This window comes from Phodopus roborovskii, unplaced genomic scaffold (genome assembly GCF_943737965.1).
Source record: "Phodopus roborovskii unplaced genomic scaffold, PHOROB, whole genome shotgun sequence".
Classification (NCBI taxonomy): Eukaryota; Metazoa; Chordata; class Mammalia; order Rodentia; family Cricetidae; genus Phodopus; species Phodopus roborovskii.
In genome coordinates this window covers 8,711,823-8,735,612 of record NW_026126578.1, presented here as the reverse complement: position 1 = coordinate 8,735,612, position 23,790 = coordinate 8,711,823, and the positions used below count along the sequence as shown (strand labels likewise).

The 23,790-nt window shown below is 41.8% G+C and overlaps 1 protein-coding gene across 5 annotated transcripts in view; it reads right to left on the bottom strand.

Moving 5' to 3' along the window:
- Marchf8 (membrane associated ring-CH-type finger 8) overlaps positions 1 to 12,026 on the bottom strand; it is a 71,117-nt gene extending 59,091 nt beyond the window's left edge. For 2 of the 5 annotated variants that reach the window (XM_051203820.1, XM_051203826.1), the window contains exon 1: positions 11,605 to 11,750. The gene's annotated coding sequence lies outside the window, so the exon portion shown is untranslated. Of the gene's footprint in view, positions 1 to 874; positions 983 to 11,604; positions 11,751 to 11,876 lie in introns of those variants that run through there. The other 3 variants (XM_051203822.1, XM_051203827.1, XM_051203823.1) reach the window with 3 other exon arrangements.
- Between the last annotated feature and the right edge of the window lie 11,764 nt (positions 12,027 to 23,790).

The following is a 23,790-nucleotide window of genomic DNA, read 5'->3' as shown; positions in this document are numbered from 1 at the left end:
TCACATAAAAGCCTGGTTGTGGCTTTGTGACCCCAGAGCTGTTGGGGTGCAGACAGGAGAACAGCCGGACCTTGCCGACTGACAGATTCTCTCCAGGGGACCCCGTCTCAAAGGAGTTAAGATGGGGAAGGGACAGAGCAGGACACCTGACATCCTCCTCTGGCCTCCAGAGGACAGACATGCCTGTACCACGTATACACTCATACACGCACCTACTACACACACTCCAAAAACAAGACATTAATCAAAGAGTATCTGTAGTAGTAAAATTCTTTAGAATGATCCACATGTTCAGCAATATGGAAATTGGGGTATAACCACAAAATACAACATCCTGTCATTAAAAGATAATTAAATGGGAAAAATGCAAAAGAAAAAATGTCAAGATGGGTATGCTGGATGATCTTAAGTAAAAAGGAACTCATTAAGGCCTAAACTCATTAAGTACTAAAAGGGAATAATCACTGAAAATAAATGGGGGTATGGAAATCTGATCTAGTCTCCCACTGATCTACTTGAGCCGACTTGCCCCCTTCTACTTATTCAAGACAACACTAACATTCCTCACCTGCAGGTTCCTTCCCACCTTCCCATCTTGCTCCCTCGGCACCTGAAGGCCTACACATTTCCCAGCTACATCCAGTAAACATTAGCTGCTTCACTTTACAAAGGCTTCTACCATACTTCTTACATTCAAAGAAATGGACTCTAGCTACCATACTAAAGATACCTTAAATATGGCAGTTAATCAAATAGAAGTTAATTTTTCCTTGTTTCTTTCAAATAAAGACATTAAGAAAAACAGTCCTCCAAGTTCTCTTTCCTAACCCAGATCTTCAAGGCAGGCTCTGAACGGTACAAATGCAGCACATACCTGACTATGTTCTGTGAAGTATTCCATCTGCTCACTTTCATGTCAAAGACATTTAACAGTCTAATCACGAGTCACCACCCAAAACCACGCCCATCTGTGTATACAGCAGCAGCAGCTCTGCCCTATCCCTACTAAGTCTGCCTTCTACTTGTACGATTTCTACCTCATTAGCAGAGCACAGTGGTCAGTGTCGAGGAGGATGTGAGCAAGTCTGGGAACACTGACAACCAGACCAGGAATAGAATTACCTTAATCTAGCAGAGGGCCAGCATGGAGGCATCAGGACATCAGTGGTCTCCAGTGGTCTCCAACAGTGGTGATTTTTTTTCAACCCAAGAACAGTGTGCCTTGGAGCATTTTTGCTTGCCACTGCTTAGTCAGTGATACTGGCAGTCAGTAAGAGGCCCTGTACACACACACACACACACACACACACACACACACACACACACACACAATCTTAATCACATGCTACAACAGGGGAAGGGAACTGTTCCTGTGGGTACCAAAATTCTACTTCAGGCATGGGAAACAAGTTATAGCTGAAGAAGAGTGGTATGCACGCCTTCTCCTGGTATTATCTTGGGTTTCTTCACATGCTGCTTGCTAGCAGCAACAGTGAGAAGATAACAACTATCAAAACTGCCCAGGCTGGCAAACACCTCCTGCACAGCTGGCAAAGACCCACAGAACCATGACAAGTTGAGCTGAGTATCTCAACAGGACAGAAGGACAGGCCCAGCTTTGGTCATCTGGAAAGAGGTGGCAAGTACTGAAGGCCAGTGCTGCTCCCAGAAGAATCATCAAAAAAGCACAAGAGTTACAGGAGTGGCACTGGAAACAAACAGGACACAACCTGAACCTCCACCCAAACCAGATGCCAGTAAGAAAGCACTTCAGAACACGGCTACACTGTTATAGCTTAGTTACCCTCATGACCAGTGAATCACACCACAACAGTGCCTCCCTATTTTAATGCCTTTATCGAACAATGATCTGTTGTGAAGACCAGATGGCTGGGGAAGTCCTCTAGTACCATCCCTGGCTGAGACATAAATAACTCTGACCTACGTTGCAAATATCGTTTGCCTGTCTGATGTAACTTTTGTCCCGTGTTAGGGCATACCTACCACTTAGGGTGGCTCATTTCAACACTAAACGGGAAGAACCAATAGAAATTGACTAGAAGTCAGCAAGGTAGTATATACATCAGTCCTAGCAGTGGGAGACTGAGGCATGAGTTTAAGGCTAGAAGAGGCTACAGAACTCCACCCTGCCTTCAGGAAAAGAAGAAAATGGACAAAACATGGAGCTGGGGATACAGAACAGCTGGAAGAGTTCTGCTTTACAGCTTGAGGTCCCTGGTCCAAGCTCCAGCACAGCTAAGGAAGAAAACCATAGAAACACAGAAACGTGTCCACTGTGCTCTTCAACAGAGCCTCCCTCTGAACACGAGGACGTGAACATATGAACAAAGCTTAATGCTTCTCAGGACATCAGCCCTTAAGTTTCTCTTGCATCATCTGGCCCTTCCAACCCCAAGCCTTTTTCTTCTCTAGGCTGTGTGAGACAGCCTTTTTCTCCCAGAGAGTGTTATACCTAGCTCTTTATGTTACACAATAAAGAATGGATGATAAGACCAGGAAGATAGCTCAGCAAGTAAAAGATGTCTGCCACCAGGCTGGCACCTGAGTCTGATCCTCCAATCTTACACGGTATGAGAACTACTCTCTCTTCCTCCCTCCCTCCCTCCCTCCCTGCCTCTCTCTCTCTCACTCTCTCTCTCTCTCTCACTCACTCTCTCTCTCTTTCTCACACACACACACACACACATGTGGATGGGTGGGGTTACACACAGGTGAATGTTTAAAAATGAGGAAGGGAGGGGAAAGAAGGGACAGAGAGAAAGAGAGAATCAATGATAGACAATAACAGAATGGCAGAACTAGAATGAAGCTGGAGACCAATCTACCAACAGCCATCTCACCTTTATTATAACTGAGTAGACAACGCAGAAAGAAAAGCCAGACCCCACCAACAGTCAAGCAGCCACTTGGGAAAGCCACAGGTAGACCAAAGATTCTGGGTCCTGCCCTTAGAGTTGTACCAAATAATAAAATGTTATGTAACAGGACTGCAGTTTCTTCAAATTTTATGGTAAAATTAAGAAAAAAATGTTTTTAGTATGTTAAGTTTTTTTTAATCCCATTGTAGCACAAATTTAATTGTTCTTAATAATAAAAACTTGAAATCAGATATTAGAGGTGAAAGCTGAAGGATCAGAGATACAGAGCAGCCAGCCACTAGAGTTCTTTCCTCTACCAATGTTCAGACCGAAGGGGCGATCCTGTCTCTACAAATACTCAGACTGCTCTGAGCTCCTGTCTCCTCTTGCCTTATAATCCTCTCTCTGCCCAGCCATATCATTCCTGTCTCTACCTCTCAAATCCTGGGGTTAAAGGCATGTGATCCCAAGTGCTGGGATCACCTTTGTGTAAGCTGTTTCTCTTTTAGGAAGATTCAATCTTGTGTAGGTGTCCTTGAACTCACAGAGGTCTGTCTGCCTCTGTCTCAGGAGTGCTGGGATTAAGGTGTGTGCCACCACTGCCTGGCCTCTATGGCTAACTAATGGCGTAGCTCTGCACTCTGATCTTCAGGCAAGCTGACTATCCTTTTTGGTGGTAAACCATTTTGTAACTATTCATTACAATATATATCTAGATCAAATATCAACAGCGGGTGTATGTTCTGTGTATGTAGATCTCGGGCCTATAGTAACTCATTTAATTTTCACAATGACCCCTAGGGAGGGAGTATAATGGTTATCATCCCACAAGACACTGACAAACCCAGGTCAGAGACGATATGGCAAAAAAAACGATGACCAATGATACTCACTTCCTACCCAGCCAATATTCTATCTGGATAAGTTTTGGAACATCCTTACAACTGGTGAAACAGGGTTTAACTCAAGGCATCTAGTAATTCTTTAAAGGATGTGTACTAAAATAAAATCCCAAGTAAAAGTTACCCTTCCTGGGAATAAATTACATTTTAACAACTCAAAATAAAGTTTAAAAATTTATAATAAGTAGCCTCTTGGCAGAAAATAGAAGGTTATTTCAACTTGGAAATCAAGTTAAGGTTATTAAAGCATCAACTTTTGCTCACATAAAGCAGCGAGCCTCCTGGGCAGCACAGTACGGCATGTGGCGCTGAGACAAGCCTAGCTAAGCAGAGTTTCATATTCTAGGTATTTCCCAGAGGCTCTCCCAAGTCAGAGACCCTGTACTTTGAACTGACAGCCATGACTGGAAAGGACTCTGGTCGGCCTTCTTCACTCAGACTGTTGTGCTCTGTATGTCCCAAGAAGAAAGAACTAGTCTGAGGAGTGCAACAGCTAGAGCCAATGTTCCTCACTCACAACAGTTCAGTATCCCTGAGCCATCAATAAATAAGATTGTATCTTCCAGTCCTCTTCCAACCATGTTAGATGTTATGTGACTGGATCCTGTTTACTACATTGTAGGAAAAGTGGTGTCAGCCACTTTCAGGTCTGGCTTGGAATGCCTTCTAGCATTCACTTGACACCCTCCAGCTAACTTTCCCTCTGCCATCTTGGCATAGCTACAAATAGAGGAGATAATACCAACTTCTGTTGGATTCTGCATTACAAAAATAAGTAATTGCTGCTATTGTTATTACAACACAGTATAACTTGGATATTTTTTGTTTCTTTTCTAGTTATGGTGACAATAGTGTTTTGTTTTGTTTTGTTTTGTTTTGTTTTTTTTCTTTTCGTCAACTCATGGTCTTGTTTTTACATGGTAACTGCATGTATTTAGGACCTACCAGGGGCTTGAAATAGATTTTTATCATATTTATGTGTAAGCACATTTTACTGTAAATGTTTGGGTTGCTCAATTAACAACAGCTGTTTATTTCAGTGTGTAGTAAACAGTATCTTAAAGTGTCCTGTTCACTACTTGTTAATTTAAAAAGTTATGATTAATGTAAAAAAAAAAATTTGGGGTCCAAACAAACCATCATCTTCTGATTTCTTTGATATAGGATGATAGAAAGCTCCCCCAGAAAAGCAGAGAAGATGAAAATAGGGTGAAAATCAGGAAAAACATAAAATTTGCATTTGAATAAGGGAAAAATTAGATAAAAAAATGTTTTAAAAGAGATGAGATATACTCACAGACTCCTAAGTGACTCAACAATGGGTCACTGATTAAATATTAATTATTGATTTCACTAAAAATAGAACTATAAACACGGCTCAAGAGTAGAGGAAAGGTAATTAAGAGTGTAAGATGGCCAAGTCCTCCAGTATCAAAATAAAAAGTCAATGTACAAAGCACCTACGTGTCATTAATGGAAGCGCCGCTTCACTAAACATAAGGCAAACGAACAATTGCAATACAAGTCCTCTGTGACCAGATAGTCCTATTTTCAGGGCTTGGTAGTGTAAAAATAATCCCACAAATGTTTAAAGACATATATACAAGAATGGTCACTGCAACGCCGTTATAAAAGGGGAAAACTGGAGCACACTAGATGCTCACCAACGAAGAAAGACATGAACAAGTTATGTATTTGAGCACCCACACCATCTTCTCCCACAATTTTCCTTCTTCTCTGGATGAGGTTTCACTAAGCAGGCAGACTGGCCTTGAGTTTCCAATTCTCCCTCCATCAGCTGGTAAATCCGAGTTGTTCCTCCTTCTAAGCTATTCTAAATAGCACGGGCTGATGTGCAAGGTCTGGCCTGGTTATAGCTACATTCTTCACGGGTGTATTACCTGGGAGTGCCACGATGTATCACTGTATGTAAGTACCGGAGAAACCACCAGACTGTTTCATACCCCCCACCTCCACCCCAACCACACATGGAGGGAGATTCCAGTTCCTCACGGCGGCACGGACACATTTTAGATCTATCTTTTTTAGTTTAGTCATATTAGTAGATTTGATGTACTTCACTATAAAATGGGGTGGGGAGGTATTGAGGTTAATAAGGATCAGGAGAAACAAATAGGCCGAATAGATGTTTATTCAGGGAGAAATACCTTACAACATGGACAGATGAACACCAGCAGGTTCAGGTCCCAAGGATGCCTCCAGATGTTCTCCTGTCCCCGTGCTGCAAGCAAGAGAGCTCCGAGAGCCCCTTCCTCAGTTAGTTCCCCCAGGTAACATCTGCCCCGTCCCCACTCCCAATGTGCGTGGTCTGTGCCACAGGTGTGGACAAAGTGATTATCTCACTACAGGGAGGGTTACTGAGGACTGAACTGTTTACTGGTCTTTTGTCATGTCTGAAGAAATATTCATTCAAACCTTTGCTTATTTTTATGCTGAGCTCTCTCTACACTGTTGAGGTCGGCACGCCACTGGCAGAATCACATAGCACAAGGTACTCCTTTGCTGATGTGTGAGAATTCTTCACACACACCGACATTGAATTAGACAATTGATTTTCTTATAGTTAACTGCAGTGAACATGCAGACAGGATAACAGGAACTCTGACACTGCTAATAGGAGAGTGAAACAGTCCAACTACCTGAAACACAACCCAGTCACAGAAAAGTTAACAGTGTGCACCAGGCATGGCGGTATACATCTGTTACTCAGCACTGAGAGAGATACGGCAAGAAGATAGTGAAAGTCTAAGATATCCTGGGCTACACGAAGACCTTGCCTCATTTAAAAAAAAAAAAAAAAAAAAAGATACTGGTCCCTTTGCCTCTCACCAGCCCCTGACCCTACTCCACACCAGCAGGCCTAGACGTGGACACGAAGATCATGCACTGCCTATTCCTGGGCTGTCCACACTCAAGAAGCCTATGTACCGTCCCTGGTCTAGTTCTAGTCAATCAGCCTCTGCATCAGGCTACACTCTAACATCAGGCATACAAACAAAGAAACAAGTCTACTGGCCTAGGCCATAACACAAAACATAAACAATATGGAAGGCCAAGACATAATGTCTGCTCTCAGCCCAAATATACATTTCTCCAGTAGGAATTACCTAGATGAACTCCAGGACAGAATTTAAAAGGATAATCACAAATTTTATCACAGAATTCAGATAAGTTTTAAAATGATGGCCAAGAAACATAAACATATGGCTTTAAAAAATGACAAAGAGAATTCTGGACCCGAATAAAAATATTGAGGAGAACAAAACCTGAAATGAAACTCAGTAACACAGCTAGAGAACATGAGGGAAAGAAGTAGGAGGGTTCAAGGAAAAGGTAGATTACCGGGAACTGAACATGTGGAGGAAGCTAACTACTCAATCAAACACTGTAAAGTTTAAATAAAAATTAAACAAAACATGAAAAGACTACATAAAAATGTTGGGTACCTTGAAAAGACCAAAACTCCCAGGTCAACTATCCAGGCCAGATATTCAACAAGACCACAAAACAGAATCTCCCCAAATTAAGGAAAGACACTTAAATAAATCAAGGCATGACCAGAAAATAAACTCCCCACAGCAGATTATAATGACTAAACAAGGATGGTGTACTGGGAAAAAAGAGAGAGAAACCACAAGTCACACATGAAGAAAACCCATCAGAATAACAGCTGATTTCTCAGTGGAAAAATTTTAAAGCCACCAGAGAGCCTAGAGCAATTCACTTCACATTCTAAAAGACCATGGATGCCATCCTTGACTACTGTAAAGCTATCTGTCAGGGTTAAAGGAAAGAAAAACTTTCCATTATACAAACAGACTTAATGAAATCATTTCCAAGATGGGAGAGAAGGCTCAGCAGTTAAGAGGACTGGATACTCTTCCAGAATCCCCATTTCAATTTCCAGCACTCACAAGGAGTCTCCCGTCTCTCTGCAACTTTAATTGTAAGGGATATGGTGTCTGCAGGCATCAGGCACATACATGGTGCAAAGACACATATGCAGGCACAAACACATACGCACATAAAGTAATAAACTCATTTCCAAAAAAACCAGCCCTACAGAATATTCTAGAAGCAATACTTAGGACTGAAGAGATGACTAAGCACAGCCAAGAATACAGAAAGAAAACAAATGAAATGATAATTACTGAAACACAAAGGAGGACTAATAACATAAACAGCAAAACAAACGAACAACCCTCATGAAAGTGACAGTCATCAACAAACAGCAACTTAAAGTATTAATAACCCCAATATGCCAATTAAAAGACACAGGTTTATTAAATCGATTAAGAAACCAAATCCATCTGTCTATGTCTACAAGAAACATCTAACTTTCAAAGACGGGAGTCACCTTAAAGTGAAAGGATGAAAAAATATTTGAAATGCTTGATTTTTTTTTTTTTTTTTTTTTTCTTGTCAACATGACCCAAGCCAGGGTCATTGGTTCCATTTTCTGGCCTATAAGCAAGTCTGTGGAACATACTCTTGATTAATGATTGATGTGGGAGGGCCCAGCCCACTGTGGTTTGTGCCACCTCTGGGCAGGAGGTTGTGAATGCTATAATAAAGAAGGCTGAGCAGGCCACAGGAAGCAAGCCAGTAATCAGCACTACTCCATGGCCTAGTCAGCACTACTCCATGGCCTCTGCCTCAGTTTCTATCTCCAAGTTCCTGCCTTGACTTGCTATCCTGACTTCTCTTCATGATGAACTTAAACTATGAGCTGAAATAAACCCTTTTCTTCTCAAGTTGTCTTTGGCCATGCTGTTATCACAGAAATACAAACCAAACACAATATTCTAAGCAAATGGGACCAGAAAGCAAGCCAAGGGTCCCTATCTTAATATGACAAAATAGACTTCAAATTAAAACCAAGGAGAAACCAATATCATCCTAAATGGAGAAAAACTCAAAACAACACACTAAAATCAGACTAAGACAGGGCTACCCACTATCCCTACCCCTTCTCAATAGTGCAATAGTGGCTGCAGTGGTCTGAGTGAGCTCATACATTTGAACACTTGGTCCCTAGTAGTTGTACTGCTCTGTGAAGGATTAGGAGGTGTGGCCTTGTTGGGGGAAGTGTGTCACTGGAGGTGGACTTTGAGGGTTCAGAAGCCCACACCAGGCCTAGTCAGTCTGCCTCTCCCCAGCCACACCCACCTCATGCCTGTGGATCAAATCTAAACTCTCAATACTGCTCCAGTGCCAAACCTGACTACCTGATGCCATGCCCCCCAATTAAATGCTTTCTTTTACAAGTTGACTCGGTCATGATGTCTTTTCACAGCAACAGCAAGGTAATTAAGGCACAGGCGCTTATATACTAAGAGTAACCAGCAGCCATGTAATTGGACTTAAGGCCAGTCCCACAGGAAGAGAAAAAGCCTCATATTATAACCCTACTCAACTACCCCTGACTGGTGAGGCTCATGGATCCTAAAGTGGAAAGCTACTCTGGTGAATCAGCATAATTTCTAACTGCACAGCCAACACTTACCCTCATACCCACAAATAAGTGTAGGTCTCAGCCCTCATCAAAGGCTCTTTTGGGACACACAGAAACCATTACAGAAGGCCACACCTGAGCAAAATGCAGAGAACAACTGGCAGTGGGTGATACAACCACACTCCAACCCCTACAACTTAGGCTCAGGGAACATATCAGCAGAGAGGGTGGGAAGATGGTAGGAGCCGGAGGACCCGGGTGCCAGGATGTGTGCTGCAGTGTCTTCTGTAAATGACAGAGAAGCTGCAGCCACAAAAATCTCAACAGTATGCCTTCTTAAACAACCTGAGCAATGACAACACCTTCTGACATGCCAATGTGGATGGGGAAAGTTTCACAAGGCCCCACATTTGGATGAAGAGCTACAGGCAATTAATGGCTACTAAAAGGAGGGCAAGTCAGTCTTCTCCAGGGACAACATCCCTGATAGGTTACACCCAATCCTCCAACCTCATGTTGGAGGCTTAAACGTGTATACATATAAACAACACTAAAGGGACTCACAAAAATGTATTCAAACAAGTGTGTGTATGTGTGTGTGTGTGTGTGAAGAATAAAAGAATAAAATAAATGGATTTCAGAGGTAGTTGGGGGGGCACAATGGAGGAATGGAAAAGGGGGAGGTAATGTAAACATATAAAAACAGCTGGCGGTGGACTGTGGATCAGTGGTAGAGCTGTTGCTCACTAGGAGACCCAATATACAATCCCTAGAAAGTGAAAAAGCAGAACATCTAGTAGAAGAAAAAGAAGAAATAAAACGCATGTGAAGAAGTGACATCCTTCAAGAAGCAGAAGGTTCAACTGACAGTAGAGAGGGTTCGTCATTATTCTGTCCTGGTGTTGGAGCCTGGACAAAGGCCCCGTGTGTGCTTAGCAAGAGAATCAGTTCCACCCTGTCCAGGCCTCGAGCTAATTTTTCCCAGAGCTAGTTTAAATGAGATAAATATGTCAGAGCTAAAGCAATCAGATTTAGCAACAACAAGCAAGCAAGTAGAGTTAAACCTTGTTTTCAAATAAATGGTGAATTTTTTAGTTTAGGTATGTCCCTCATATTTTGCATTTACCTGAAACTCATGTTTAACTGTGAATCCTGTATTTTATCTGACAATCCTAGTTGTAGCCAAGTCATGGAACACAATTTCCACACTCAAGAGCAGAGCTAAAAAACCAAATCAAAACAAACAAATAAATAAATAATACCAGTTTACATAAGCTTAAAGTGAAGGCAAAGGAATCAAATTACCTGGGTAAAGAAGACACTGCACCTGGGTCGCACTGATGTTAGACCTCCACTGTCCACTTCCCTCCCAAAGGACAAACTATTAAAAACGTGTTTTCTGCCTCCACCCTCCCAGAACCAGGTTACAGGCGTGTGCCACCATGCCCAGCAATTTTCCCCTCCTAACATCAAATTCCAGTACATATTTTATCAGCAAAATCTCCAGAATCAAGAAGTTAAGAAAGTACATGCTGCTCTTTATTTGAACTTTCCTGGCAATTGCCTCTGCCTGTACTCCACTAGCTCACACTCTACATACATTCACTTCCCGTATCAAACAGAAAAAAATTTTTCTCCTAAACTGAATCTCTCAAAATTCAAAATTCCATAGCTTGAGATTTCCACCATTTAGAAAAAAAAAAAAAAAAAGACTGTGTCTGCATCATTCTATAACTCTACAAGCGGAGCTCACACATTCTTTTTCACAGACGGTGATGTGAGTATTCTAAACCGAGTATTCCACTCCCATTTAGAGAAACTAATTGCCCAGGTGTGAGGTCTACTATATAAACACACTCTTGCTTCTCCTGGGACTGGTCAGAAATATTGGTGCTTTTTCCAGGAAATAAGTTATATATTAATTGTTTCTCTAATTGCATAACAATATAATCGAACAAAATAAAAAAGAGAAAAATTAATGTAAAGGGCCATACACCACATTTATCTTCAGACACCATCAAATTAATAACAACAAAACCCAACACAACTCCATAATAAACCTTGACAGCTGTGGCACCACATGGAGGAGACAATGAGGCAGAAAGAGGTTTTTTTGTTTTTTGTTTTATCTTTCAAGTGGGCTTTCAGAGAAGCGTTTCTTCTTTTCGAGGAAGGTTTCATCGCGTTTAAGAACCGTGAGAACAAGAAGATGAGCCATTACGATTCTCCCTAATAAGTTCTCTATTAAAAACCTGACTCAGATGAAGAAGAATCCAAGTCGATTCCAAGAAAAGCAGATGTTTAAAGACAAGCAAAAGGGCGGCGATTAAAATGCAAAGCAGCCTACCTACGCTTTGCCTCCAGCGCTTCTGCTTGAGCAGGACTCTCCCGAGGCCACGTCAGGCACTCAGAAAGCAGGAGTCCACACTTCCATCTCGGATGTGGAAACTGAAGCAGGGGCAAAGGCTGGAGGGGCTGCTGCGTGCACGCCCTGACAGCCCAGCCTGGCCAAGACTTCACCTGAGAGCGCAGGAGGCCTCGGGCCGCCGGCGGATCGGATGATCCGACTCCGCCCCGCTGCACGCGGCCTCCCCCGGGCCGCGACCACCGCGCACCCACCTGTCGCGGCCTCCCGGCAGCCACACCCCTGGCGGCCGGGCGCGCGCGGTCCCGCCACGCCGCACCTCGGCGCGAGCAGCTCAGGTGGGCGCCGAGCTCCACCCGCGGCCCGCTTCCTGCATGACACAGTCCGGACGCCGCGGGGCCGCTGGGTCAGCGCGCAGTCTACACCACCCAGCGAGAGGACGCCGACTGACCGGTCACGTGACGCGCCGGTCACGTGCCCGTCGCGCCCCAGGCAAAAGCGTTGCTGGGGCGACCTGGGGCGCTGGGAAGGTGGGGCCGCAGCGACCCACTGGGCGACAACCCGACGGTGGTGAGGACGCCAGCCGCGCTAGGTGAGGCTGCTCTTAGACTCCGCCCGGCTTCACCTTCTCCACCTAGAGGAAGGGAAACCTTCCGGTACGGGAAGCTAGCAAATAGAAGTGGCAGCGGCAACTAAGCTATAAAACATTTGTTTGTATGGACGATCAGGGAGTTTGTTATTTTTTTTCTTCTTTTTGCTCTCCCTAACCTAGAAATAGAGTGTATATGATATAGATACATAAACATACAATTATAATTTTCATGAGGATATTGCCGTTCATTATATAAACATGTGTTTATTAGTGAATATTTGACTCTTCTTTGTCTACATTAACTCTTCCCTGAATATACTTCTAGAGTGGCATTCTTTGCGACTTCTCCCTACCCTATTCTTGTTGGGTGGACTCAGGGCTTCTCTCAGAAGCTATCTCTGAGTTTCATCCCTAGTTCTTAATATTTCTTACAATTCTGATTTTCCTAAGTCACACCTTACAGAAGCAGAGGTTTCAGGCCACTGACAATTTTATTTACCCAATAACCTTTATTACACGGTGCATTGAAGAGCATTTTTTTTTATTTGTGATAGATCTCTAAGCAATTCCCCGCAACACTCCAGTTTTCTGTTGTCTAGAAGCAAGTCTATTTAGCTAACAACGTTCCTCCCCACAATGCTGATCGCTTTGCGTATTTGGCTATCTAGAGAGCAAACTGTCAAGAGACAAAGTACCTGAATCCATTCAACAAAGCCCAAACAGGTTCATTTCTGCAAGTCATCTTGAAAACAACATTCATACAGAAAAATATAATGGTGAATTTCCTCCAGGCAGTCATTTTGCTGTGGAAAGCAGCAGCTACAACCTGAGAGAATCTTCCTGCCCCTTCTGGCAGCAGGTGTATGCCTCCAGTGGGTAACTGATACAGTAGTACGGAAGGCTGCCTCCATCCCACTGTAAGAAGTGACAAAGCCTTCGGGCTTCTGGCGGCTTCTGGGAGTTTTTATGGAGCTGGGTAGCATATTATGTGGGCAAAGCTAGAGTGAGTCCTAACTCAAGCAGCACTGCCTAAGAGATTTCCAAAGCCTTTCTTCATCTGCCTAAAACAAAGCTCAGAGTCCTGTGTGAGAAAAAAAAAGAAAGAAAGAAAGAAAGAAAGGAAGGAAGGAAGGAAGGAAGGAAGGAAGGAAGGAAGACATCTTGTATGTGTCCAAACCCAGAGTCCAAATTACTGTCTCCAGTTTACAGCTTAGTTGGAGACTGTCAAGGAGAAAACAAATCCAAGTGGGAATGAGCACCTGTACGTAGACTGTAAGGCTGCTAATAAGTGAATTGTTTGGGGGTGACCATGTGTTCAGTCCTAGAAACCTTGTGGCATTTGATCCTCCCTGTCTACTGTGCTTATGGGTATGCCTTCCCTCTCCTGGAGACTGTAGATTATGGAATGGTAAGGGAGGCATAAGGCCATTACCCTAGAACTAGTTACAACCAACTCTCCAAATGGTTAAGCATAAGTGGTTTTATCAGTTAAGGGTTCATTGAGAACAAAATATGCTGCTACAGTCGACATGGTAAGGGGCACCTGTAATTTCTGCCCTTGGGAGGCTTTCAAGACAAGAGATCATAAATTCTAGGTCAAACCTAGTCTACATAGCTTACCTTTAAAAAAGTGAGTGATAATAACTGAAATTGTCTATGACCATAATGGCATTTAACACAGTTGATATGAAGTGTGAGGAATAACAGGAATTAGCAAACATATTAAGATGAATAATAATGAACTATGCTGTGGAAGAGCCACCCTGGAATCTACATTTCCTTACTTTCTTGACAGCTTTTCATAGGTATAACACCAGGGATAATTTATGGAAAAGGCTTAATTTGGCTCAAGACTGTGGAGGGGGTGTTCAACCTTAGATGACAGGGCAGTTTTCCTTTGTTGTTGTTGTGTAGTATTTATGAAGCCAACTTCTTTGATTGAGCCCATCAGGACACTCATCCTTTCTTCTAGAATGAGGTGTTTGCACCACTCTATAACTGGAAAAAGTAAAACAAAAGTGGGCATAGAGGTACATGCCTGTGGCCTGTGGGCTGAGACTGGAGATCACTCAGTCAAGTCTCGAAGCCAGTGTGAGCTTCAAACAATATATAAATAATAATACTAATAATGAAAAGTCAACTCACACCTTAAAACTAAATTTCTTGCAATTGCTGACAGTGAGCATAGGCCACAGCTTGGAAGTTTGTTGTTGGGTGTATGAAAACTTTTTAGTTTCTCTTTTCATTGTTTAATAATAAACAGACATGTGGGTTGCTGAGAAGACAGTGCCACATGATTGTCCCTTTGGATCTCTTATTTGGTTGCAATTATGCAGTTAATCCAGGGTAGTGCTATATCCCCACCACTGGTTGAGCAACAAGGTCCTGAGAACTTACTTATCTAGATAAGAACATTTAAGTGCCACATGCAATGCTCCAGCTTTCTCTTCTGCTACTACAATAATTTCAGAGCATTGTGGAACTCTGTTCAGTAAACAGCCTGAGCCCCCAAGTTACTTTATTGGACAACTGCCCTAGGAGATTGCTCAGCTCACTGGCTTTTCTTTTAAAAAATAATTTATTTAACTTCATTTTCTGTGCATTGATGTGAAGTTCTCAGATCCCCTGAAACCAGAGTTACAGTTTTAAATTGTCATGTGGGTGCTGGGATTTGAACCTGGGTCCTCTGGAAGAGCAGTCATTGCTCTTAAGCACTGAGCCATCTCTCCAGCCCCCACCCACTGAGCTTTGGGGGATTAATTTGAAACCACGGCACAATATAGTATCTGTTAGAGTCTCGATTCTGTCTCCCAAATTCATAATGTCGAAGTTCTAACCCTTAATACCTTTTAATAATACTTTTACTCTTTAGGTTTTAACTCAATACTGTTGTTTTATGTTGTGAAACAAACTTTGTACACTGTGAATATGTATTACTCTCATTGGTTAATAATAAAAAAAAAGCTGACTGGGCAATAGCTAGGCTAGAGGTATAGATGGTACAACAAAATACAAAGGGCACAGGAAAGAAAAAGGATGGAAAGAGAGGAGTCACCAGCAAGACATGGAGAGGAAGCAGGAGGTGCAAGATGAAAGAAGGGTAATGCCGCAAGGCAAAATACAGGTTAATATAAATGGGTTAATTCAAGCTGTAAGAGGTAGTAACAAGCCTGAGCTATTGGCTGGGCATTTATAATTAATCACAAGTTTCTGAACGATTATTTGGGAGTGGCCAACGAGACACAGAGAAACTCCATCTACAAATAGTGGCCAATGTGGGGTACCTAAATCCACATAAAACTGCAGAAAGCTTTAAAAAGGTTCTAAACAGATAAAACAGAGCCAGACATGGCTTTCTAGTCTCGTGTCTCTCATGCCAGCTGCAGTACAAAGACGAGCCTCCCAGAGCGGCCCTCAGGAAGAGCAAACTGCCAGTACTACCACCATACACTTGCTAAGCTACACCAGAGGCAGCTGACACAGCAGTTTAAGATTCATCTCAAGAGATCAAAAAATAATACAGATGCTCAGTAAAACAGATCCAGACAGGAAAAAAAACTTCTAAGTGGGTTACAATATGTTATAAAAATATAGAGAAACTCCATCCACAATTTTCTTGTACAGATTATTCAAGGTTTGGCCACTTAGAGCACATTCATATAATTCTTGTGTCCTTCTGACATGTCATTATTGTAGATTTATGACTTTAAAATCTATTCATTTATTTTTGGTTTTTCATGACCGGATTTCTCTGTGTAGCCCTGGCTATCCTGGGACTAGCTCTGCATACCAGGCTAGCCTCCAGCTCACAGAGATCTGATGGTGTATCTCTCAAGTGCTGGGATTAAAGGCCACACAAGCTGGCCATGGTGGGTTTTTTGTTTTGTTTTGTTTTGTTTTTTAAAATCATATCCTTACTCTCTGATATTGTAGCTTGTTTTTATGTTTCCTGCCCCACCACTATGGCCAGTCTCCTCTCCAAAGTGGTGTCATTGAGAAATTGTACCAGAAGCCACCATCTGGGCATGAAGCATGCTCACTGCTCCTAGATTAGTGTGTCTTCTAGGCCTTCTCAGAGAAACTGTAATGAGACAGTCCCACAGATGAAATGTTACTAACAAGAAGAAGAAATATGCTAAAAGTTAAAGACACATCTCTTTCAGTATTTTAAGTGGTGTTTTTTAGTTTAGGGGCTCATTCTTGAACTCAAAATTTAAGATGAGGAAGTGTATATCACAGATGAGAACCTGATCACACTTGATACTCTGGAAACTGAATTAAGAATAATGTGTCCTCAATTCACTCTAAGATTTACAGACCTAATTTAAACCTGTCCGACTCTGCCTTGAGTTCAATCATTCACCAAAGTCATGATTAACACATGATAAAGAGGCCTTGCTATTTTGAATGCTAATCTTAGTCATAACAATCTACTATATGCTTTACTGTTTATGTGATTTGATGTCTTGAGTCTTCTAGATGTCTTCTAGATTCCCTTCAAATGATGGCCTCACAATCTCCAAGCAAGATCATACATATCCCCTTAGTTCAGACAGGCTGAGACTTGATACTTGAATAACTATAGATTCAGAAAGGAAATTGTAGCATGATAAAAAAAAAAGACCCAGAGACCAGAAAAGCAAAGCATCTGGTCACTAGCTTTTATTCTAACTCAGAATGAAAGATAATCCTGGCTCCACCAAACCTCAGTCTGTAACCTCTCCTCAGCATGATGGGGGAATCCTGAGACTTCAATGTCTTCCTATCCTCAATGTATCTGGAGAATGAATGCCTAATACTGAGACCTTGCTTTTGTCTTATATACCTCCCTAATGCTGGGATTAAAGGCATGAGCCGAGATGCTGAGATCATCTTTGTATGAGCTGTCTCTCTTTAGGACTGGATCCATCTTATGTAGATCTGGGTAGCCTTGGACGCAGAGAGATCCATCTACCTATTAATAGTGAGTCCTAGGATTAAAGGTGTGTACCACCACTGCCTAACTTCTGGGTGCTGGGTAAAAGGTATTTGCCTGGCTTCTATAACTGTGGCTGACTGCTTTCTGAATTCTCAGGCAAGCTTTAATAAATCAGTAAATCTAGAAAAACAGGGAAGTATGGAGGCAGGGGAATGGGCCTCCTCAGCAGGAGAAGCGTCTTGCTTGAGATTTCACCTCAACGGCTACTAAAGAGCTTCCTCTCTTCTCTGCTATAAACCTGAATTTTTCTAGGTCTCTCACCAGAAACCCCATTTATAGGAGGAAGTGATGGGAGATGTCATTTTGTAAATGTGTTTATCTTATTGGTTGATGAATAAAACACTGTGGCCAATAGGGCAGCAAGACAGGTGGGTCTAGGAGATGAGGATGATTCTGGCAGGTATAGGCAGAGGTCAGTTGCCATGTAGGATGCCTGAGGATTAACAGGCCCTTTGAGCTTTCTCTGGTAAGATAAGACCACATGGAAACACTTAGATTAATTGAAATGGGTTAGTAATTAAGACAGAGTTAACCAAGATGGAGCCAGGCTGGTGGGAAAGAGTGCTCATAACAAGACAAGCACTAAAGCCTGTGCAACCCAAGAATTTACTGGTTTTTACCCCATTTTATCAAATCTCATTCAACCACGTCCCCTCACTTATCAAAAGATAAAAAGTTTCTTAGCAACCTTTTGAGAAATAACTTGATACCAAAGTAGTATACGTGTCATGCAAAGTCAGTTGCCACTGTCCCTCCAACACTTCACTATTTCTTAATTTCTGCAACCCTTACTTAGATAAGCCAACACCCATGCTGTATATACCCTATTTTCTCTTTCTCCTTGGGGTCTTTTCCCTAAATTTCATGATTAAGCCTATATTAAAATACTTTAATTCCCTACTCTGCTTCAAACTGGCTATTCCTAAAATTCTTTTCTTCATCAAACCCTGGTGTGTCTTTGTTGAGGTCCCTTAGAGATAATGGTTGAGGTTGCCCACACAAACCTGTGTCTCTCTTCCCTCATCACCAAAAAATGATTCTCCTGCCTCAGCCTCCTGAGTAGCTGAGAATACAAGTTTGCAACAGCACATCCAACTTTCATTTCCTTCTTAGAAGACTGGAATGCACTTTGTGCACCATCTAGTCTGCTGTACTCTCTTCATTGGAAGGAGTATACATACATACATACATACATACATACATACATACATACATACATAAATACATACCTAACCTTGTACAAACTACAGTCTTCTTTCTTGAAATCTAATCCCTAGAGAAAATTCTGTAGCTAAACAACAGTGTCAGTTTCTAAAGCTACTTAAATAGAAAAGCAAAAAAAAAATAATAACTTCCAGATTCTCTTTTAATAGCATTCTGATCAGGGAAATGTCACTCGGCAAGACTCTGTCGTCAGAGAGGTGAAGTCTACCTCGGGGGGAGGGGGGATCCTCTTTTTGTTGTTGTTTGGTTTTTGAGCCAAGTTTCTCTGTGTAGCTCTGGCTATCCTGAAACTGGCTTCTAAATCAGAGATCTGCCTGTTTTCTGCCTCCTGGGTGCTGGGTTAAAGGTGTGTGCCTTAACCACTGCCTAGTTAAAATAAAAATCCTTTTGAAAGTATGTTTTTATCCTGTTTCTTCCCTGTTACCTCTTTTTTCCTAGGTAATTCTTATTTGAGAAGTTTCAACTGAAAAGAGCCCTGAAGTTTGCTGCTCACTGCACAGCTCCACCCATTTTGCCTTTAGATTATGAAAATTACTGTAATGGCCGGTTAGCGTTAGCTAGTCAAACTCTGCTGGTCTATTTTACCACTATATCCCCACATCTCACTGCAGTCATTTGTATATGAGATGCACCGAATAAGCAATTGAATGAATCTGATAGGCCCTGCTATCAAGTACTTATAATAGCCACCACACCTACCCATGCCTCATGTTCCTAAGGTGGTTAATGAGAGTTGTGCGCATGTGCATCTGATATGTTAAGTTCACAGATAAGCATGAATAACTTACCAGGCTATGCCTTATGACAGTGCTGTGAAGCTGTTTTTTTTTTTTTTCAATAAATTCTGTATGTGCAACCTCTGGTGATTATTTACTTGCCCAATCAAGATGTCACATCCTTCTTCTCCACCTCTTTCAATCAAAATGAAGCAACTCAGACAACTGGTGCTTACCACAATGTAGTAATTCAGCTCAAGGAACAGCTTGGTTGCTACAGTATTCTTAAAACATCCACTAAAAACTGGCTATCAATAATCCCTAGGATAACAGTTCTAAAGTCCAGGTGAGGCAATGCATCCAGCATTGTGCACAGAATACATAAATCCTATTGATATTACTTGATATACCCAAGGGAGCATTGAGCATGCTCATGACCCTAGTGTTTGGAAAGCTGAAGTAGGATTGAGGACACCAGGCTTGGGGTGCTCAGTGAAACTCTCCAAAAATAGGCAAAGAGCTGTGGTGTAGCTGAGTGGTGCTCCTTGCCCAGCATGCTCAAGGCCCTGGGTTCCATGTTAGTACTGTAAAAGTCTCCAAACTGTGATTCAAAGTTAGCAAGGAAGTTCATTTCGCCAATGTGCTCAGGGTTCGGGACTTAGGATTTTTCCATTTCCAAGACCAGGTATTTCCCTGCCAGAGAGGCCATTATACCACTGTCCAGGAAAATACCAGGATGTACTTCAATAAGGGTTACAATTGCTTGGTGGCCTGGAAAACGCATCTGATAAAAAAAAAAGTATTTCTTGAGCATTAAAATCTAATGGGATTTGCCTTGTAGGTTTGGGATTGCTTTAGGAAACCGCCATCTCTTGCTGGGTTTTCCTTTTTGCAGCAGTGATGTCAATCCCATGACTGACCACTGTTGGATTTGACAGGCAGGTTTACAGCTGGAAAGGAATTCTGCTTCAGGCTGAATCAGACTCAGTCTTTCCTAGACCTGATTTAGATGGTATTTAAATAAGACTGGGATATCGAAATCTCATGAAACAAATTAAGACTGTGGGACTGTTACGATAGAATTTTTCACTTACAATTTTCACATAAGAATATGAATATGAATTTTGTGGGGCCAACAGTGGAACATTGTGGAGTGAATTCATCTATCTTCCCCAAATTCATATTGATGCCTTAAACCCCAGCATAGTTTCATGAGGAGTAAAGAAGTAATTGTGATTAAATCAGATCATGTTCAGGGTACAAATTTTGCTTGAACTAGTGTCTGTATTAAAAGACACTGAAGAGTTTTCTTTTTGACCTTTCTAATTTTTTCTAAAAACTGTATCTATCACATTCATTAGAAATTTCAGAGATTTGACATGATTTTAGAGGAAAGTTAAAATACCATACCTGCATTTCCTAAACTTTGGTCATTCAGATCTGTGATTTTTATTATGTGTGTCCTGGCCACTTGTAAGTGATCACTCTGCTCTTTAAAAGTTTGAATAAACATGCTTTTACCTTTGTACTTTTATTTTTCTGACAGACATTGAAATTAATTATTTTAGAATGTTTCCCATAAACATTATCCTAAAAGCACCTCAAGTTTCAAGAGGGATACAGAGGACACACTATAAGAGTGCTTCTGGATACAAAATCTGATTATCATGGTGGCTTAAAACCATGTTAGTCCTAAGATAAAATCCTATCTCTATTTTACAATTAAATCACTTCAGAAGTACTAATATAAAAACATATAAGCATGTTAACTTCCTATGGCTAAGTGATTAATTGCACTAAATATAACTATTTGTTGTTTTATAAATTCAGATTCATGGAACCATGTTCGTCTCTGACTATGTAAGCCAAGGATGTGGGTGAACTCTGACCTACTCCTCCAGTGCTAGGGTTGCAGCATCCCATCAGTTATGTGGCTCTGTGCATGCTAGGTAAACAGTCCACCACCTGAGCTACATCCTGGGCCCTAAATGTTACTTGAAATATTTTACATAGTTAAAAGTTTAAAATATTGGGAAGTTGAGGCAGGAACCATCACAAGTTTGAAGCCAGCCAGAGCTACATTGTGAGTTTCAGGTCAACTTGAGCTACAGAGGAAGATCATGTCTGAAAATCAAAACAAAACAAATACAAAGACTTTCAGTGCTGTTAAACCAAATGTGCGCTGCTTTTACAAATTAAAAACTGAATATAAAATGGATTGCAATTTAAAAGCATTTGATAGTTATATAGGTTGTGATACAGAAGTATATTTATTCAAGGCTGTAGCCAAGGTTGTTATCCAGTGCACACTCCCCATCACTGAAACGAAGACTGGTCTGAAGTCTCTGAAATCCCTCTCAATATTTTTTGAACTAAAATACTTCATCTCTAAGTGACCCAGAAACTAGCAAAGTAACTCAACTGTGGGCTGTGAGTGTGGCTCAATGTCAGGGTGCTTGCTTAAGCTACATGTTTCATCCCCAGTATCAGACAAAAATTGATGCAACCTTGACCAAAAGCAGTCATAAAAATTAAAACAAGACATTTCTACTAATAATTATGAGTTAAACGTACATAAAGCATATATCCAGCTTACCCTAGCTATTCATATTTAAAGAATAATATGCTTTGTTTCATTTTTCAGTGGCCGGACATAATGAGGTTTAATTTTTATATTCCTACATCACATTTATTACTTGTTAAAGGAAGAAGAGAATTATTCATTGATAGGTGAAATTATTTGCCTTTAAACTTTATTCCTCTTTAGGAACATGCATTTCAGTGCCTAGAAAGATGGCTCCATGATTAAGAGTGCTTGAATTGCAAGTGAGCATGAGGAACTGAGCCAAATGCCCAGCATCAGTGTGAAAAGCTAGGCATGATTACATGTGCCTGTAACCGCAGCACAGAGAGGGTTGCAGGGAGCAGAGACAGGCAGATCCTTGGAGCTGGCCAACCAGCCAACCCAAATGGCAAAACCCTGTCTCAAAGCAATAAGGTGGAGAGTGATATATCAGAGAAAGACACCTGACTATCAGGGATCTAAGGCTTTCACAGAGGCCCCAGTGAAAGGGAACCTAGTTCTGTGTCCTTGCCCAGGAGTAGACTTGGCAAGGTCCAGTCGGGCTGGTTTTGGTTCCTAGGAACTAGGTTCTCCCACCCCTGAAAGAGACTGGAGTAATCATGTGCTCAGTCTGTGATGTACTTGGGATAATCTGTGTTCTCTTGTGTTCTCTTTTGTTCAACATTGCTTGACTGACCGGCTTCCTGCTGACTATGTCCCATTATATGATAGTTTCCACTGACTTGGTGCCATTTCTCCTCTGGAAACAGTATCTAAGATACTGTACACTTGGCATAAGATCTCCTGACCCCAGATTTCCCATCTTCTCATCTCCTACCCATCTCACTTAGGACCCTGTCACTAAAGAATGGTCTACTGGTCCAGGTCACCTTTGAGTACATGCACACACTCATAAGTATGTACCACACACAGAGCATGTCAGCAGAGTGATTGCTCAAGCCTATAATCCTAGCTGTTGCGGAATATTAGGTGAAGATGGGTTATATCAGTTTATGCTGTGGAATATTTGTTTAGTGATGCCGATGTACTACATTCTTTTATATTGCATTTGTTTAACTCTGCAAAGCTGTGTTACTTTGACTGCCTAAAACACCTGATTGGTTTAATAAAGAGCTCAATGTCCAATAGTTTGGCAGGAGAAGGAAATGGGTGGGACTTCCAGGCAGAGAAGATAAACAGAAGAAGCAGTAGCTCGAAAGAGGAGCAAGACATCAGGAGCCAGACACCCAGCCACACAGCCACACAGCGACATAGCCACCCAGGCACACAGCCACCAGGCACACAGCCACACAGCCACACAGCCACACAGCCACACAGCTACACAGCAAACCTCAGAGGAAGAAGGGAACTGGAGAATAGAGAAAGATAAAAGCCCCAGGGGCAAAAGGTGGGTGGGATAATTTAAAAAAAAGATGGCTAGAAACAAGCCAAGCTAGAGCTGGACACTCATAAGAATAAGGCTCCATGTACTTATTTGGGAGCTGCATGGCGGGCCCCCAAAAAGTAAAAGGAGTAAAACAATCAACTACACCTAGTACAAGAGACTGAGGTTTAGAGGCTGTTGCGAATTCAAAGGCCTGCCTGGGATACAGTGTGAGACCCTATCTCAAAAACCAAAACAAACCCAACAGCATGCCTTCCACATTTGATTTCAAGGCTCCTCTATTACATTTTCTAAACCATTCTCTTTTACAAATGTACTTTACTGTAGGTCTGACAGCATCTTGTCCATCAACATTCAGTCTGTCACAAGAAATAAGGGAAGAGTATCAGGAGTTTTCCAGGCAATGCTTACTGGAATAAGTGGTCTATGATATACCAACACAGCCTCCTAGAATCTCTTACAGAGGTCAGAGGCACAGCCACTAGCTGGCTGTCTAACAGCTGCTGTCTGGCATCAATAAGCTTCTGTGACCTTCCAGAGTCCTGAATGAAAAATTGTTACACATAAGGAACATGGCCCTTAGACCTTAAAATAATCCTTTTATACTGCCAGTCATTTTCCCCAAGTATAAGTCACTGATTTACCTAAGTCTTTTATGAAAGAAATTGTATTGTAAATAATCAAATAAAG